Source organism: Procambarus clarkii, chromosome 29, assembly GCF_040958095.1.
Source record: "Procambarus clarkii isolate CNS0578487 chromosome 29, FALCON_Pclarkii_2.0, whole genome shotgun sequence".
In the NCBI taxonomy this organism is placed as follows: Eukaryota; Metazoa; Arthropoda; class Malacostraca; order Decapoda; family Cambaridae; genus Procambarus; species Procambarus clarkii.
The window spans coordinates 9,915,281-9,932,043 of NC_091178.1; the positions used below are offsets into that span (position 1 = coordinate 9,915,281).

General features: G+C 39.5%; 1 non-coding gene across 1 annotated transcript; it reads right to left on the reverse strand.

Moving 5' to 3' along the window:
* Positions 1 to 6,869: 6,869 nt before the first annotated feature.
* On the reverse strand, positions 6,870 to 16,011 carry LOC123765176 (uncharacterized). The gene is made up of 7 exons (XR_011229955.1): positions 15,827 to 16,011; positions 14,865 to 14,985; positions 10,937 to 12,517; positions 10,787 to 10,838; positions 9,518 to 9,743; positions 8,697 to 8,813; positions 6,870 to 8,420 (listed from the first exon to the last, which is right to left on the reverse strand). It is a non-coding gene; the product is annotated as an uncharacterized protein (transcript).
* Positions 16,012 to 16,763: the final 752 nt, after the last annotated feature.

Below are 16,763 nucleotides of genomic sequence, written 5' to 3' on the forward strand. Positions count from 1 at the left end.
AATGGGCAAAATGTTCCTCTCACCCTGATGCCCCTGTACCTGGAAGTTAGACAGCTTCTACGGGCTACTTCCTGGGGGTTGTAACAAAAAGGAGGCCTGGTCGAGGACCGGACAGCGGGGACGCTAAGCCCCGAAATTATCTCAAGAAGAAGATGGCAACAGTGTTCTCGTCTGGTAAACTGTAATGTTACGCTGGATTCTCTGATTCTAAGTAAACTACGGCACTACTTGTCTCAAATGACGCTCGACAACATTTAATGATGTGATTATATGTACCTTGTTTCTTGCTGCTGGTGTATACCCGTGTGTATAACCTTCCAGGTGGCCCGCATATCACAATATTCCGTATAAGTTTCCAGGTGGCCAGAATACCTCTGTTGAATTTTAGAAAAATTCATGTGATCGAAGTCATACCCAGAATTTCATTTTATTTTCAATGTGGTGTGTTTTCTGAAGAAACAACAGATGTTCTTTTTCGTTTTCATTGTGGCTCTTGTGCTCTTGTAAGTACTAGACGCGAGGTTTTAGCCATAAGACTTATATAAATTATTGTATTTCCTTCTTCCCGACAGTTATATTTACTAGGATATATTCACCCAAACATCTGGATACGTCTGTAGCTGACAGCTTAATTGTGGTGATTCTCCAACATCTTCTAAATGATTAGCAAGATGCAATAACATTATGTTATTAATTAAGTCGACAAAAGTATTTAGAATGGAGTCAAAGTTCATTTCAAGCGAACTCGCTCTCCAATTGAGAACTCGCTCTCCAATTGAGAACTCGCTCTCCAATTGAGAACTCGCTCTCCAATTGAGAACTCGCTCTCCAATTGAGAACTCGCTCTCCAATTGAGAACTCGCTCTCCAATTGAGAACTCGCTCTCCAATTGAGAACTCGATCTTCAATTGAGAACTCGGTCTCCAATTGAGAACTCGATCTTCAATTGAGAACTCGATCTTCAATTGAGAACTCGGTCTCCAATTGAGAACTCGGTCTCCAATTGAGAACTCGGTCTCCTAGTAGCGTTAGATACATACTTTTTAAAGTTGTAGATTATATATTTTACTTTTCTTCTGCTGTATACTTTACAAATTATTCAAACAAACCTGATAGACTTTATCTAGAACCTGGTATATCTTATTTACAACCTGATAGACCTTAGATAGACGTTGGTATAGCTTATTTACAATCTGATTAACCCTAGCTAGAGCGAAATCTAGAAAGTCGATTAATTTACCATCATATTATCCTAAGAAATCTCCCTCTCCCTCCACCTAGTCTGATTTATCAGCAAAATTAGTAGGGGGCCATGTTTCGTGCACGTATCTTTATCCCTGATGCCTCTGTTCACCTTGCAATAAAGAGATATCTGGGAGTTATTCGACTGTGTAATATCCTAGTGAGGGTCAGCACTCCCGATCCGAGACCACGATGAAAATAAGAGCTAGGCTTCCTGACTCTGTCAGAGGGGGGGGGGGACTCACCCGTTCCAGTCTAATCCGCTCCTGTCTCACCCCCTCCTGTCTACACGAGGGGGTGAGACAGCGTGATCCTCAGTGTCAACACTGAGGATCTGCCTCTACTGAATGATTAAAAATCTAGCACACAGTGTTCACCTGTACTCACCGAGCAGTCGACGTTCCTCCTCCATGACGGCCACTAAACTGAGCTAGGCTTGACAATTGCATAAATACAATTTAGCTCCGTTTCAAGTCGTTTGTTCCGTTCAGTTTCTAAATTTGTATATTTCAAGGTGCTGCGTTTCAAATGAGAGCAATACTACTTTTTAGTCGAGTAATTACTGCATACGCGGTATATTAAACGAAGAATATATTTTTAAATTGTGAAACATTTTGTAATATTTATGCGTAAAACTTGCCAGTCAATTATACTTTTGTAATCTGGATTTGCTGAATCTATAAATATACAAAAAATCTTAATAACATTTTCATACTTTGTCGTTTCCTTGGTTGGCACATTATGTAAAATTAACATGAATTTGTTTTTTAAATGTAGTGTAGTAATGATATTGCAAGGCATTATGTTGAGAACCGCACTGCATCCACGCACCCTACGTACCTGCCACCACACAGACACGTACCCTACGTACCTGCCACTACACAGACACGTGCTATACGTACCTGCCACCACACAAACGACTTCAAGAGACAGACACACGAGCACCATAGCATGAAGCACCATCAGAGAGGTCTTCATTGTTGCCGTTGAGGTAGGCCTACTGTTGCCGCTGAGGTAGGCCTACTGTTGCCAGTAAATATGCTATAATATATGTATATTATATCTGACTAATGTGACGCAACAATACATGTAAGTCCCTCCAGGTGCTGTGTGTCTACATAATGTATATATGTGGCTTGAGAAGGCTGCCCTGTTGCCTCCGACTGTGCAGTTCAAGTGAAGGAGCTGTCACCAGGTGCGCAGTCTTTGACAGGCGCACGCGCGTCACCTGCGCTTAAGGCTGTCAAGCTGCAGTCTTGTGAAGTCACCTTTGGTGCCATTATCAGCTGCGAGGTGTGTCCACTCTCAGCTTGCTGGCTCTATTGATTGCAAGCGTCTTCCTGTCGACAAGATGTTTTTTCGAGAGTTTTGAAATGGATTGAAGTTTTTCCATGTACCAATATTTCATAATATGAAATTACATAAGTAATGTCATAATATTACATAAGTATTAGTAATATAAATAGCAATATTACATAAGTATTAGTAATATAAATAATATAATATAAACAAGATTTATTGAATATGTGGCCGAACGCCCAGTTTGTAGTGTTTGACTATTTATATATACCCTGTGTATACAAAGAATGTAGAGCTTGACCAACTCATATAACCTAAATCTTTTCCAACCTAACGGTCACCAACCAACTTAACTTAAGCTAACTATCTAACCTAACTTTTCCTCACCTAACCTTCATCAAATCTTCTAATCTAACCCAACCTTAACCAACCCACTGAACTTAACCTCACCAAAACAAGTTGACCACACACTAGAAATTGAAGCAACGACGAGGTTTCGGTCCGTCGTGGTCCATTATCAAGTCGATTGTCTTTATTAAGTCACAATGGACTTGAAACGCTGCGCGAACAAGTGGCTTTACAAGATTGTAATTACCATATTATGCATCCTCACAATCCCAATGTACCTTCTTGTATATATATATATAAATAAATAAATAATGGTCCAGAACGGTCCGAAACGTCGCCGTCTTTTCAATTTCTAGCGTGATTTGGTCAACATTTTTCAGCCACGTTATTGTGACTCACCTAAACAAACTTATTAAAGTCGAACGATCATTGTCCAAAAGAGTGTACATATCTAATGCATTTATTTCCACTAAATAAAATTAATTGTGCACGCTGTTTGCCGGCCGTACAAATTAAATGTGAGGACGAGTTTATTGAATCTACATTAAATTTTACTCGCGTCCTTCCAAATATATATATATATATATATATATATATATATATATATATATATATATATATATATATATATATATATATATATATATATATATATATATATATATATATATATATACATATATATATATATATATATATATATATATATATATATATATATATATATATATATATATATATTCATTTCATCATATAAATGTAATGAAAGGATACAGAGAACATATACGGCACGCATAGATGCAATAAAGCACCTAAATTATTGGGATCGTCTCAAAGCCCTCCAAATGTACTCACTAGAAAGAAGACGAGAGAGATATCAAATAATATACACCTGGAAGATACTGGAGGGCCAAGTACCAAATCTACACAGTAAAATAACAACGTACTGGAGTGAACGACATGGAAGAAAATGTAGAATAGAACCAAAGAAGAGCAGAGGTGCCATAGGCACAATCAGAGAACACTGTATAAACATCAGAGGTCCGCGGTTGTTCAACGTCCTCCCAGCAAGCATAAGAAATATTGCCGGAACAACCGTGGACATTTTCAAGAGGAAACTAGATTTATTCCTCCAAGGAGTGCCGGACCAACCGGGCTGTGGTGGGTATGTGGGCCTGCGGGCCGCTCCAAGCAACAGCCTGGTGGACCAAACTCTCACAAGTCGAGCCTGGCCTCGGGCCGGGCTTGGGGAGTAGAAGAACTCTCAGAACCCCATCAACCAGGTATCAACCAGGTAAAGGTATAATGAAGCAGAATTTGAATTAACATAATAATTACATTCTAAATTAATTTAAAGCAGGCTTACTCTCAGCCTTGTATTATATACTATATTTCTTATGTATGAAACCCTGTTATGTCTAACATTGAACAACAGCAACATCCTCAATGCTATAAGATGACTTAAATATTCAAATTAGGAGAAATTATAAAAATTGCAAAGTACAAAATTAGTTTTGTTTACCATATATAAAATCCATTTTCTTTGAGAAAATGTATTGTAACACTAACTAAATCATTTTCTGAATTGTGCCATAAGCCATAAATTTAATTCAGAACTTTTTGTGTAAAACGTGTACGCAGCTATGGAAGAATTAAAGAGAAGCATAGATAACTAAACTGGTGCAACACTGTAGACATGACAAAACTTTCCAGAGTATAAATACGTATTTATACTTTGAAAATTCATTGACAACTCAATAAATTTTCAGATAAAATTCAAGATAAATTCTTGTCTTGAACTTTTTTCTGGCTATATTTTCATTCTAGTTGATCAGTAAGAACACAAAAGTATAAACACAGTGAGATGTATCCTATTTAGAGGGATTTACTCAGAAGTGTAACCAGCTTCTCGATGTATATACACTTGAGACTTAACTTTAGTCTTGAACAATGTCAAACTCTGAAGTATACTTGAGGGCTGCCTTGTAAGATGTTGTTGTTGCCTTAATAACCTTCCATAGGTTGATAGGCCATAAGCCCAGCACCAGATCGAGAGGGAAGGGAGAAGGGGGAGCCGTCTCACTGTTTGCATACTGATAGCTGACTTAAAAATATTGGCGTTCCTGCATAATTTCCATTACCTTTCTTTTCTGTGGCAAAAACTACTAGTCAGCACCATCACCAAGATGGTTTTAAATGAAAGATTGATGGGATTTAAGTTGTTATTGGTCCAGTACAGATCAATGGTCAACCTTTGACATATGGACAGGCCTCTTAGATTAGCTTTAGGATGCCGTTCTGATAGATGTTCCACAGAAATTATCCATTATACTATGAAAGTTAAACTAGCTTCCAAGACAAGAGGTACTGTTTGAAGATTGGTTAATGTTCTTACCTAACAATCCAAGAGTCCCGAGTTCGATTCCTGCTGTTTCAAACAACGTTCCGGAGGATAATCATTTTCCCAGCGGCTTGTCGTAAACACCCAATTGGCTCACAAATAACCAGCCAAATTTGTGAGATATTCACGGGTCTAGATAGTGACTCTAGACCCATGCGTGGTCTTACACCTTACCTTCAGAGTGGGTGTTGATCCTACCAGTTGTATCACATTCTGGATTGAAAAGGACTCATGATGACGGAGAGGGTGGAAACGTAGCTACTGGCACCGTTCTCGTTGCTCCTCATCGTTCTTAACGTCGCCCTCGTCGCTCCTGGCGTCGTCCTCGTCGTTCTTTTACGTCGCTTCCGTTGCTCCTGGCGTCGTCTCACTTAGCCTGCAGCCCGCCCCAGATAGAGCATCATAAACATCCTGCCTAACTGTCTGAGACGCAGCCAAAGCTTCATGGTCAGCTGGCCGCACTGGGACTTAATAGCGGGTCTCCCTTCAGCCGGAGTCATTATGATAGTTAGCTATTATGCAACAAGTGAGATGAGAAATAATTATTACTGAAAAATCCGACTAAAGAAGTATCTGACGCTCAGAAAACATTAACTGGTTAACTTATATGATTGGGTAGGAACATCAAGTATTAATAACATGCTCACTGTACACATTATTGTATTAATTAATGGATCACTAGCCCAATATGACGGTAAAGAGAGAAGTGATTCGTTACCTGTGGAATAACGAGTGATGGTTTCCATTTCTCGCGAACAGGAAGGCTGTTAGGGGCAACGAACGTTAGCATAATAATACAGTAACCACCTCGTCTGGTGGCTTCTTTTGCCCTTCCAAACTAAATTAGTGTGGGAGTGAGAGAGTGGAAACGTAGCCTAGTTAGGCAAGTGAGGTCTCACCGCGCACCGGAAGATGGTTTGTGAGAATGACTGATCTATAAAAATGTTCTTTGCCAGCTAAGCAGTTCATTGAGGGATTTTTTTTGTACTTGAAGAGTATCTAGAACCAGTCAATTATAATAATTATTATTTGATATAATTTAAGTTTGTATTATTAATATTTAGTTAGTGATTATGGCTGACGTATGGCAGATATTGATGTTTATTACATGTCGCTGTTATTAGGGTCTGACGTAGAAACTGTATTAAAGCACATATAAATATATTCCTTTGTAACTGGACTAGGGTTATATATATTATTTATCAATATACGCTGATTTTAGGTTGTGTTCCTTTCCTCATTGTGATAGTTACCCTAGACACCCACGCCCAGCCAGGAAGGCTGACACACAAATATAATATAATATAATATAATATAATATAATATAATATAATATATATATATATATATATATATATATATATATATATATATATATATATATATATATACATATATATATATATATATATATATATATATATATATATATATATATATATATATATATATATTATATATATATATATATATATATATATATATATATATATATATATATATATATATATATATATATATATATATATATATATAAATCTGAGGGATTCATTTTTAATTTTTTCCAGTCTATCAATACTTTTGCCATATTTTAGAACTGAGGGTGAATTATAATAGTCTATCATTGACTTTGTATACTAAGAACATCATTTGTTTTTATTCTAATATTTATGCCTTATTGAGGGCTGTATTCCGCCGCAGGTCTGAGAGCCTTGAATCTATCTTTGTATTGTTGATGTAATTTTTTGACTGCAGTTACGATATAAGGGTTCAAGACATCAAGGTATTTGAAAGAGGATACATTGTCTTGTGGTATGTTATCAGTCTTTACTTTTTGTGGTCCACTTTTGTTATTAACAATTTGTCTGATAAATACCTTATTTTTTTACAGTGTTGATTATATGACCAAGGCTCTCACAAACTGTTCTTATGCAATTTAAGATTATTTGCATGTAGTGGTGAGTTTTACTATGTACAATTATATGTACATTGAACTGCATTTACTAATAGTGATTTTTTAGGACTAGTTGGATTTAATTTTATTAAGGCATTTATCTGAACATTACAAATGGTGGGGCTTAATACTCCTTGTGGTGTGCCTAGTTTCATTAATTTAATGTCATTTTTGTAGCTTGGAACAGTGCGGAGTACTTCTGGTTGGTAAGATAATCTCGCATACAATGTGACAATTGACTACCTATATCCATTCTAAGTAATTCACACAGGATCACTTCCCTGTTAGCAACATAAAAGGTATTTTTCAAATCAAGAAATGTCGTGTATTTGTGCCTTTTATCTCCATGAACAGTGAAACAGGTTACGATACAATTGTGCACAAATTTTACCATATGTGAAACCTTTGATACCAGGTGACATTTGTTGTTTACTTCTATGCAATAATCTATTGAGCACCATTCTCTCAATGGATTTACACATGCAGCTGGTGAATGAGATGAGATGAAGGCATCACGTTAGCCAGGATCTCGTACTGTTGCCGGGAGACTTGTACTCCATGAAGCAGGCAGCTGCCCAGTGACATAACTCGTATTAAGCAATTCTAATAGTGGAGTTCAGAGAACACGACGTAGTAGAGAATATAACCTGTATATCGGGGTGAGACTCAGACTAATATACATAAACACGCGCTCGATGCTAATGTTTCCAGCAAGTTGCATCAACGTTCATCATTACATTAATGAGAACTTACGTGCTGCCAATTTTTCCCCCCATTATTATTACAATCATTTTCAATACTTTCGAAAGATGTTTTTCTGTGCCAGTGTCAAGTTTATGAAGCTAAGGAGCCGAGGAGCAGCGCCCAGAAGATGATGCTGAAACCAAGAGTGAAAGAAGGCACTAAGTATCGTCTCATAATCTTCAGGAAATATTCGGGAGGAACCTGGTCTAGGAGCTTGAGGCGTCGAGGAGACGAGGTCGTGAGGTTGTGAACTTTGTCGAGGTCCGGCTTGGCCAGCGTGTGGCAGACGATGATGCAGAAGATCAGGAGGATGCAGAAGACGAACCACACGTCAACCATCTTGACGTAGGCGGTGACGGGGATGAAGCTGGAGGTGTTGTTGAAGAGGGTGTACAGCACTAGCAAGGAGGTTAGAGTCAGGTCCATCCGCTCCTGTGGAGGGGAGAGTTGGTCTAGTATACCTATTGTCATCCAGTAGGGAGGAAGAAGGTGACTTGGACAGGTATACATCCCCGCTGGCCGTAAAGGTCATATGTACATTTAATATACTTGCCCCACTAATATACTTTACCCATTAAACTACGCCAACACTAAAACTACGGCTGGTATGCTGAAAAATTAACTCAATAACACAGAATAACGAGAAGCGGTATACACCTCTGTGCTACTCTGCAGTTCCTTAATATTTTTTAATCAACTTTTGCTCACCCCTTGGTCAGCCACATTGAGGAAAAGAGTGGCGTAGCCTGCAGCCAGGAGCAGGTTGGTGGGTAGATACAGGTTCATCATGATCACTGTCCACCGTCGGTGCAACTCAAACTCCACCTGCGGTGAAAATATTGGATTAGAATGGAGACTTTCAGCGTTGTCACAACAAGGGGATCGTGAGCCACTATAGGTACCACCACCATGAGGGGAACAGGACAGTATGAGCTAGATACCACCACCTGATGTCATCTGGTGGTGGTGGAATGGGAGTGTTATCTTATTTGTGTTACCTAGGAGTCTTATCTTATATTCCCATCTAAAAGACTTCTTGAAATTCCTATTTCATGCATTGTAAACAACTGTCTGTTATCTAGACAGGATGTGAGCATCCTGTCAACAATATTGTAGAGCGGTGGAGGAGTCACATGACGGAGGGAATACCGATAGAACTCGCTGCTCTGATCTGTCACTGCGGTCATGAACTCTATGCTCTATGACGACATGCTAGGAATACCGAGACGACACAGGCGACATGATGATTATTGAAGGTTTTCCCCTGACAAGATACCATGGCGCTTTTGCCTCTATTGTGTATAATGAATATCTGAGTGACAAACGACCCTCCTAATTAACACAGTGTTAAACCCTGACGAAAGCCTAGCCCCTTGCTTTCAATGCCTTAACTTGGAATCACGCCTCTGCTTGTAGCCTAACTTTTGGACGGACTAATTCATTCCTTCATATGGATTTAGTCCAGCCTGATAGATCCTGCAGAACTCCCAGAAGAGTAATCGATGGATAGATCTACCTGAAGGACTTACCTTCAGGACACTGAATCGCGTCTGGTCTTCCTGTCGTTGTGTTGCTGCTGACGTGAACCTGTTGACGATGTATAAAGGCAGTTCCTCGAAACCCAAATATTCCACCACCGAGTCCGAATGTGTAAAGACGGCGTCCTGTATGATCGAGGAGAGCTGAATGTGCACTGAACACTTCTGCTTGTCGAACGGGTAATAGAAGAGCTCGAAGTGGCAGGAGAAGGTCCCACTGTGGAGATACACAATGGAGGGTTCATGGAGTAACTAGACAGAGGGGAAAAGTTGCGGGATGTTACGTAGTGTTATGAGGGGAGTAGTTTAGACGACAATATTCTGCTCCTGTGAGAGCCATACACGAACACTTCCTACCATATGTAAATGTTAGGGAATATTATATTTTTATTTAAGTATAATTCAATGAAATATGTAATTTATTTCCAGTGTATACAAATTTATTTTTCTAAGCAGAGAAAAGATGGTGATAAATGAGACTTTGACGTCACTCGTGTCATTGCCTCAGGTGACTTTCTTAAGCCAACAGAGACACATGATATTACAGCGAGCTGTGATTGGCTGAGAAGTGAAATATCAGCCAATCAGCTTGAACATCGATGATGTAACGCAAGAGCCTGTGTGTCAGATTGACTCTAAGAAGTTCACTTGACGTTTAATCAGAATATTTCATTCGCTTGGACCACTAGCGCTCCGAGCCGCGGACCACAGAAGCAGCAGTCCACCGCCCTACCAACTGAGCCACCAGCACCCACAATAAGGAACGACCAGTAGAATAGGACGTGGATCACCTAACACCTTCATGTCAAAGTGTCCCCCCCCCTCCCCCCAAGGGCAGGCTTAAAGTTTCAGATCGATCCCAGATGAGTGTCTCTGGGATTCTTTCTTATTGTGGGCGATGATAGTTCAGTTGGTAGGACTGTGGACTGATCTTTTTGTGTTCCGCGATTCGAGGCTTCAATGGTCCAAGTGAATACACTGTTAGCAATTTATATCAACAAGTATTTATAACAGCTATGCTAGTCAGTGATTTGAGTGACCTCGATATTAGTTGGTTGCTATATCAATAATAATTTGGTATACCCTGAAGTACTAAGAGATACCAAAACTACACCCATGGTGTCCTCAACACATCATGGAGTCCTCAATGACCTCAACACCACACCCTTGGGGTCCTCAGTGACTCCAAGGATGTGTCAATGTTTCTTAATTTTTTATTCGATTTGCCATTATCTGTATGAAAGCGCTGCCATTACTAACCTGTAATGTTGTTCCTGAACAAGAGAATTGGACTCTCCTGAGTACACCAAATCTGGGGAAAAGATAATTATTCTGTTTATGAGCTCTTACTGAGCAATACATATTAATTACTATTATCTGCATTAGCTAAGAGCGACAATTGATTCTTACCCATTTTGACATCGTTGAATTCGGGGGGAAGAGGATTTCCACCCTTCTTCACATACAGCCTTTCCTTCAGTATCCTCACTTGGCCGTCTTGAACGTTCGGGAACTCGAAGACAGGTCTCCATATGCTGTCTATTTCTCGCTGTGTGAGAGTGTTCCATTCCATCGAGTCCTTCAGGTTGAGGTACTTGAGTCTTGAATCTTTCCATTCTACTTTCAATTTCAGTTCAAGACTGACTATTCTCTTGACATCGTTAATGTTCGTAAAGCGAAGAACTTGAATCTTGGACGAAAACCGTACAGGTTTCCCCATATTCTGTGAAACCGGAGGTCTACCTGAACGATAGTTTTCTGGCTTCGACAGAATGTGGCAGTTATCCTCATCAGAGAAATCGGAACAGTCGTCTCTGGAATTGCATCGAAGATCTTTGCTTATGCAGTCTCCATTATCGCATGTAAACTCTGAGTCATGACAGGATGAGAGACTTAGTTCAAGTTTAGAGTTTTCGGGAAGATCACACACCGGATTTTGAAGGATCCAAGTTCTGTGTCCTATGGGAAAATCATTGACTGAATTCAAATCCAGAGTGGCTAATGTTGTATTTGTATCTGTATTATACAGCACCCACAATCCTGGAATGGTCATGAAAATAATTAAACCATAGAATCCATGAAAGTATGGCCTCTTATTTTGATATCCTAAGACTTCGAAAGCAGTCTCGGCTTCCATCTCGAAGCACATCCCTCTGAGACGGAGCGGCGGATTCTGTCACTTCGTGCAGGAGATGCACGCAAGGACGTTAAGATCACAAGCTTCGTCACTCCACAGACCATCAAACACTGACATGTATACACAGTTTTGTTTTGCCATTCCATCAGGTTGACCCAGCTTCCATGAGAGATTCCTCATGACTGCTTTGTCAGAGTCCCTTCGCCAAACTCCTTCTTCCTTCTCATCTGACACACCAATCCACATGTGGTAAGTGTTTGTACAGGTGTCCAGAAACTGTAGAGAGTCGTTGTACATTTCCTTATTCTTTTGCGGTGATTCTGGTGCATATAATCCATACCCAAGTCTGTAGCATTCCTGTCTCCCTTCGTAAATGCTGAACATCATTGGGATGACAAAAAAATCACTCTCGGGCTCACAGAGTTTAGCCAGCGGCACAACGTCGCGAGTCGTTCCCACCTCCTCCACAATGTCCACATCTGACGAAAAGACGTTCCCTTCGCCATACATTTTGCACGAGGCGATGTCCATGACATCCTGGTCGCTTATTTTCCGGTTCCAGATGTTGACCTGAGCCATGTACCCGCGGAAGATCTGCGTCTTGTCGAAGCCACCGCCGACAGAATCTTGTTCCATACCGAGACAGAGCGTGCTGTTAAGGGGTAACAAAGCATCTTTCACAAGGAGAGGTCCACTAGCTCGCTCGTGGCCGTTGATGAAGACTCGGGAGTGTCCGTGAGAGAAGACATAGCAGTGATGCTCCCAGCGGTGGAGCACCAGGTCGGTGTGAAGGGCGGAGAGGCCCGACTGCTGCACGTTATGGATGTACACCTTCAGCTTGGAGCCTGTGCGTGCTGGAGGATGGTGAGATTAAGTCCCATGTAACCAGTCCCATGTAACTAGTCCCATGTAACCAGTCCCCATGTAACTAGTCCCATGTAATCAGTCCCCATGTAACTAGTCCCATGTAACCAGTCCCATGTAATCAGTCCCATGTAGCACCAAAAAGGGCATTTTGGTTTATTGTGTTATTAGTATGAATTATTTAAGCACATAAAATATGACAAAAATGTTTTTAACTATCATTAAAATAATTTTACTGGGGGAAATTATTACTCCAGTAAATGATAATGAGACACGTTCTTTAGTATTTGCTAGTTTCAGACTGATGTTACAGACAACACAATCTTTTGATATGCAGTTATAAAAAATCTATGTAAGGTATACATATAATCTCAAACTCCTATCCACTGTGTAACAATTTTTTTACTGGGTAGTAAGTGTTGTTTATTAATTGTTTAAAGATTATGTTTCCAAAGTATAGAAGATGGCTATTTTTCCCCACAAACTTTGCTTCTGTGACCATAACAGTGATATTTTCAAATTACCTATTTTCCAGAACGTTCCAGATAGATTCAGCTCAGTAAACTTAAGTACTTCTAGAACTTCTTCCGTCTCTTCTCCTGAGAGAAGAGTACAAGAGCACAATACCTTTGCTGGACGCCTTGAGTTACGAGGAACACGTCTGTGAAGTCATGGGAGACTTCAGAACGGTGTCCTTCCTGGCCACCGTTCTCCAAGGCGGTTTTACCAAGTCTTTGGGACATGAGGGACACCAAACTGACCGAGATGTTTGAGTGGAGGAACAACGTCAAGTGGGAGCCACTGTAGACCCCTGGAAGGTGCTGATGCCACCATTACACATCACACTGGGCCTTATGAAACAATCTGTCACAGCTCTAGATAAGGAGTTAGCCGCCTTCATGTACATTCCAGACTTCTTCCCTAAGTTGTCTGAGGCAAAGGGTCAAAGCTGGTGTCTCCACCGGACCACAGGCAAAGAAGAGTGTGGAGAGTAAAGAATTCCCCAAGAAGCTCACTAGGAAGCTGAAAGGTGGCTTGGAACAGCTTTGTTGCAGTGGTTCGGAGCTTCCTGGGCAATCACAAGGTGGAGAACTATTGTGAGGTGGAAGACACTCTGGTGAAGAACTACGGCACAATGTCGTATTTTACAATTTGCAAATTTGCAAAATCACAATTTGCAGGATGTCCCTCAAAGTTCATAGGTATCATGTTTTTCTTGATCAAATCAAGGAGAAGATGGGAGCGTACTCAGAGAAGCAAGGAGACCACTTCCATTAGCTCACACTGGACTTTCACCACAGTATGACATACCAAGGACAGTATAACGATAGCATAATGGAACAATACATTTCTGGCTGATTTGTGAAAGTGATTTACTACTCACTTCTAAATCTGTGGTCATTTTTGTTTAACTTTATTATAAATACATGTTAATTTTGATTCATTTTTTTTTACTTTAAAATTATCAATTTACTGGTTACATTGATAACAATGTAAATTGTCATCAATGTAACCAGTATGTTGATAACAATTTAAAAATATCAATGTGCTGGTTACAAAAGCAAAGAATAATAACCATTTTCTCTACTTTTTAGGCATTAAGTAATTATAAAATACTACTTCCCAAGAAAAATCAAAATAATGTTACATTGTGTATTAACCTGTCCTCACACTTGAATTGACGCTTGTCTATAGCGTCAACAGTATTGACCATAACGTCAAAATCCTGCACTGGCTTTAGTGAATCTGAAAACGCAGTAATATTAATGATCCATCATACCAATGGGCGTCGGCCTTGATATGTTGAGTTGGCTGCCTCGAACGCTTTAGGCGAGACAAAACCACTCCACATCTGACGCGTGTTAAGTCATGATAGCGGACTGATAGCACATTATAACACATAAAATAGGAAAAGTACTTTAAGAGAGAAGATATACGTTTTCTTCAAATTTATTTAAAACAGACGTTTCGGAATACTGATTCTTGACAGTATTCCCTAATTGCAGAATCTGCAACTTGCCTAAGGGACAAACCTGTGCCGAAAGAGATACACCTTATGTTCACAGATACCATGCTTCAAGTTCAGTGATGTATTCCCCACGCATAGAACATCACGATGGAGTGTGTACTTCGAAACGTCCGTTTTAAATAAATTTGAAGAAAATGTTCATCGTTTCTCTTATACTGTTCATTATAAGATTGAAATTTTCCAAGAGGAAAATATATCTCCGAAATATATATATATATATTACATCAGGACTATCTTCGTTAGCTCTTTGATAATGTTGTTTATAGTATGTAAATACTCGACAATAGCAGCATCTCCTAGTGACTTACTAATAACCAGAGCGTCAACGTCATCTTTAGACACGGAGAAAGAGATGTAGACCTCGGTGGCTTGTAGCCTGGACGCCTTGGCGCGGTAGCACACACTCAGCTCCTTCGTGTCTTCCAGACCCTGAGGAAGATGAGTGGCGATATAAGCATTACTTCTTGGGAGAGAAGAGTCCGCCGAGTCCGCAGTGTCCGCGATGAAGAATCACCCGCCCTGTTCTAATGTGATTAATGGCTGACTTTTTTTTTTTCTTATATAAGTAGGTTTTGCAGGGTCGACCTTTAGCTCTTTTTGTCCCGCCTTTCTATCCGATATGTCCGTCTACTAATGGAATGACTCGCTTTACCCGGTAACTTTTATTGTATCTACTTATTAAAATGTGAATGTTGTTCTCATTAAATATATGCTCTTCTAGTTCATTCCGTTCGCTGTCTGCCCTCACACTGAGGAAGTGGTTCATCTTTGTGTCCAGCTTCCATACCAGCTAATGCTTATATTACAGACTGCTCTGAACCATCTGCCTGTATCAATACTCCTATGTATCTTGTATGTATGATTGTGTGTGTGTCTGTTTGTCTTCTAACCACTAAAACCCTAGACCCGGATTCATAAAGTAGTTACGCAAATATTTACGAACGTGTACATTTTTCCTCAATCTTTGACGGCTTTGGTTACATTTATTAAACGGTTTACAAGCATGAAAACTTCCCAATCAACTGTTGTTATTGTTATAAACAGCCTCCTGGTGGTGCTTCGGAGCACATTAACTGTTTAGTAAATGTAAGCAAAGCCCTGCCGCCAAAGATTGTGGAAAGATGTACAGGTTCGTAAGTGCTTGTGTAACTGCTTAGTGAATCTGGGTCCAGATCTATACCCTCTTCCAGGGTGATACCGGTTGCGGTCTCACTCTATTAGCCTAGTCACCACGCTCCTGTCATAAATATATCAAATAAATGTTACTCACCTTTTTCCCGAGGTCGAACCTAATGAAGATATCGTTACGTGAAGGAGTCCATATATTAGCTTGGAGGCCGAACACCATCACGTTTTGATCTACTGAGGACATCCCGGGGCTCTCTGCTGCGGACAAGGTCAACATGTAGTCTATTTACAAGAATGAAGAAGGGGAGAGGGTAAAGGTATTTAAAACAACCTGTCCGGTCAAATAATACATCGTATTTTGACATCAAAATACCACAGCGGACAAAATATGATGTACTATAAATCATATTGACTCGCAAAAGTTCACATTTTCTATGCGTAGCTCGTCGGTTAAGTTAGGCTAAGTTCAGGTAATTTGGTACATTATTTTCTGTCCGTTGTGACAATTCGAGAGGAAGGGCTGATTTAAAAGGGAGATATAATATAATATATATCATGTATAAACTATAAAATGCGTTAAATTCCACACCATCAAAGCATTAAATAACTGAAATGCCTCTGGTGAAAGAATGATAGTTCATGGACATTCAGCAGGGAAAGAATAACTATGTACAGCCCGTCCTCCAAAAAAGGGGTGGTAAATGTAACAGCACAAGTAAGTGCAATTGTGTACTATTCATAGCAGTCAGGAATTGTACTTATTTTCACTTAGTATTAAACCGTAGTTAAATATATTGTGAATATTTGAGTTTACCTGAAAAGCTGAATAGAAAACTACAACCTAACCTAACCTTCTTAGTGTTTGAAGATAAGCATTTTATTGCTTCTTAATTACAATTAGTACTTAACCTATAGCTGTATTGATATTACAGTTTTATAAAACTAATAAAACAAAACAAAAATATATAACAAAAATTAAAGTAACTTAGGATATTTTCAAAGTTTGTATAAAATCTCTATTATTTAATAAAACTGAAAAAGAAATGCTTGATATTTAATACTTGTCAATATAACTATTT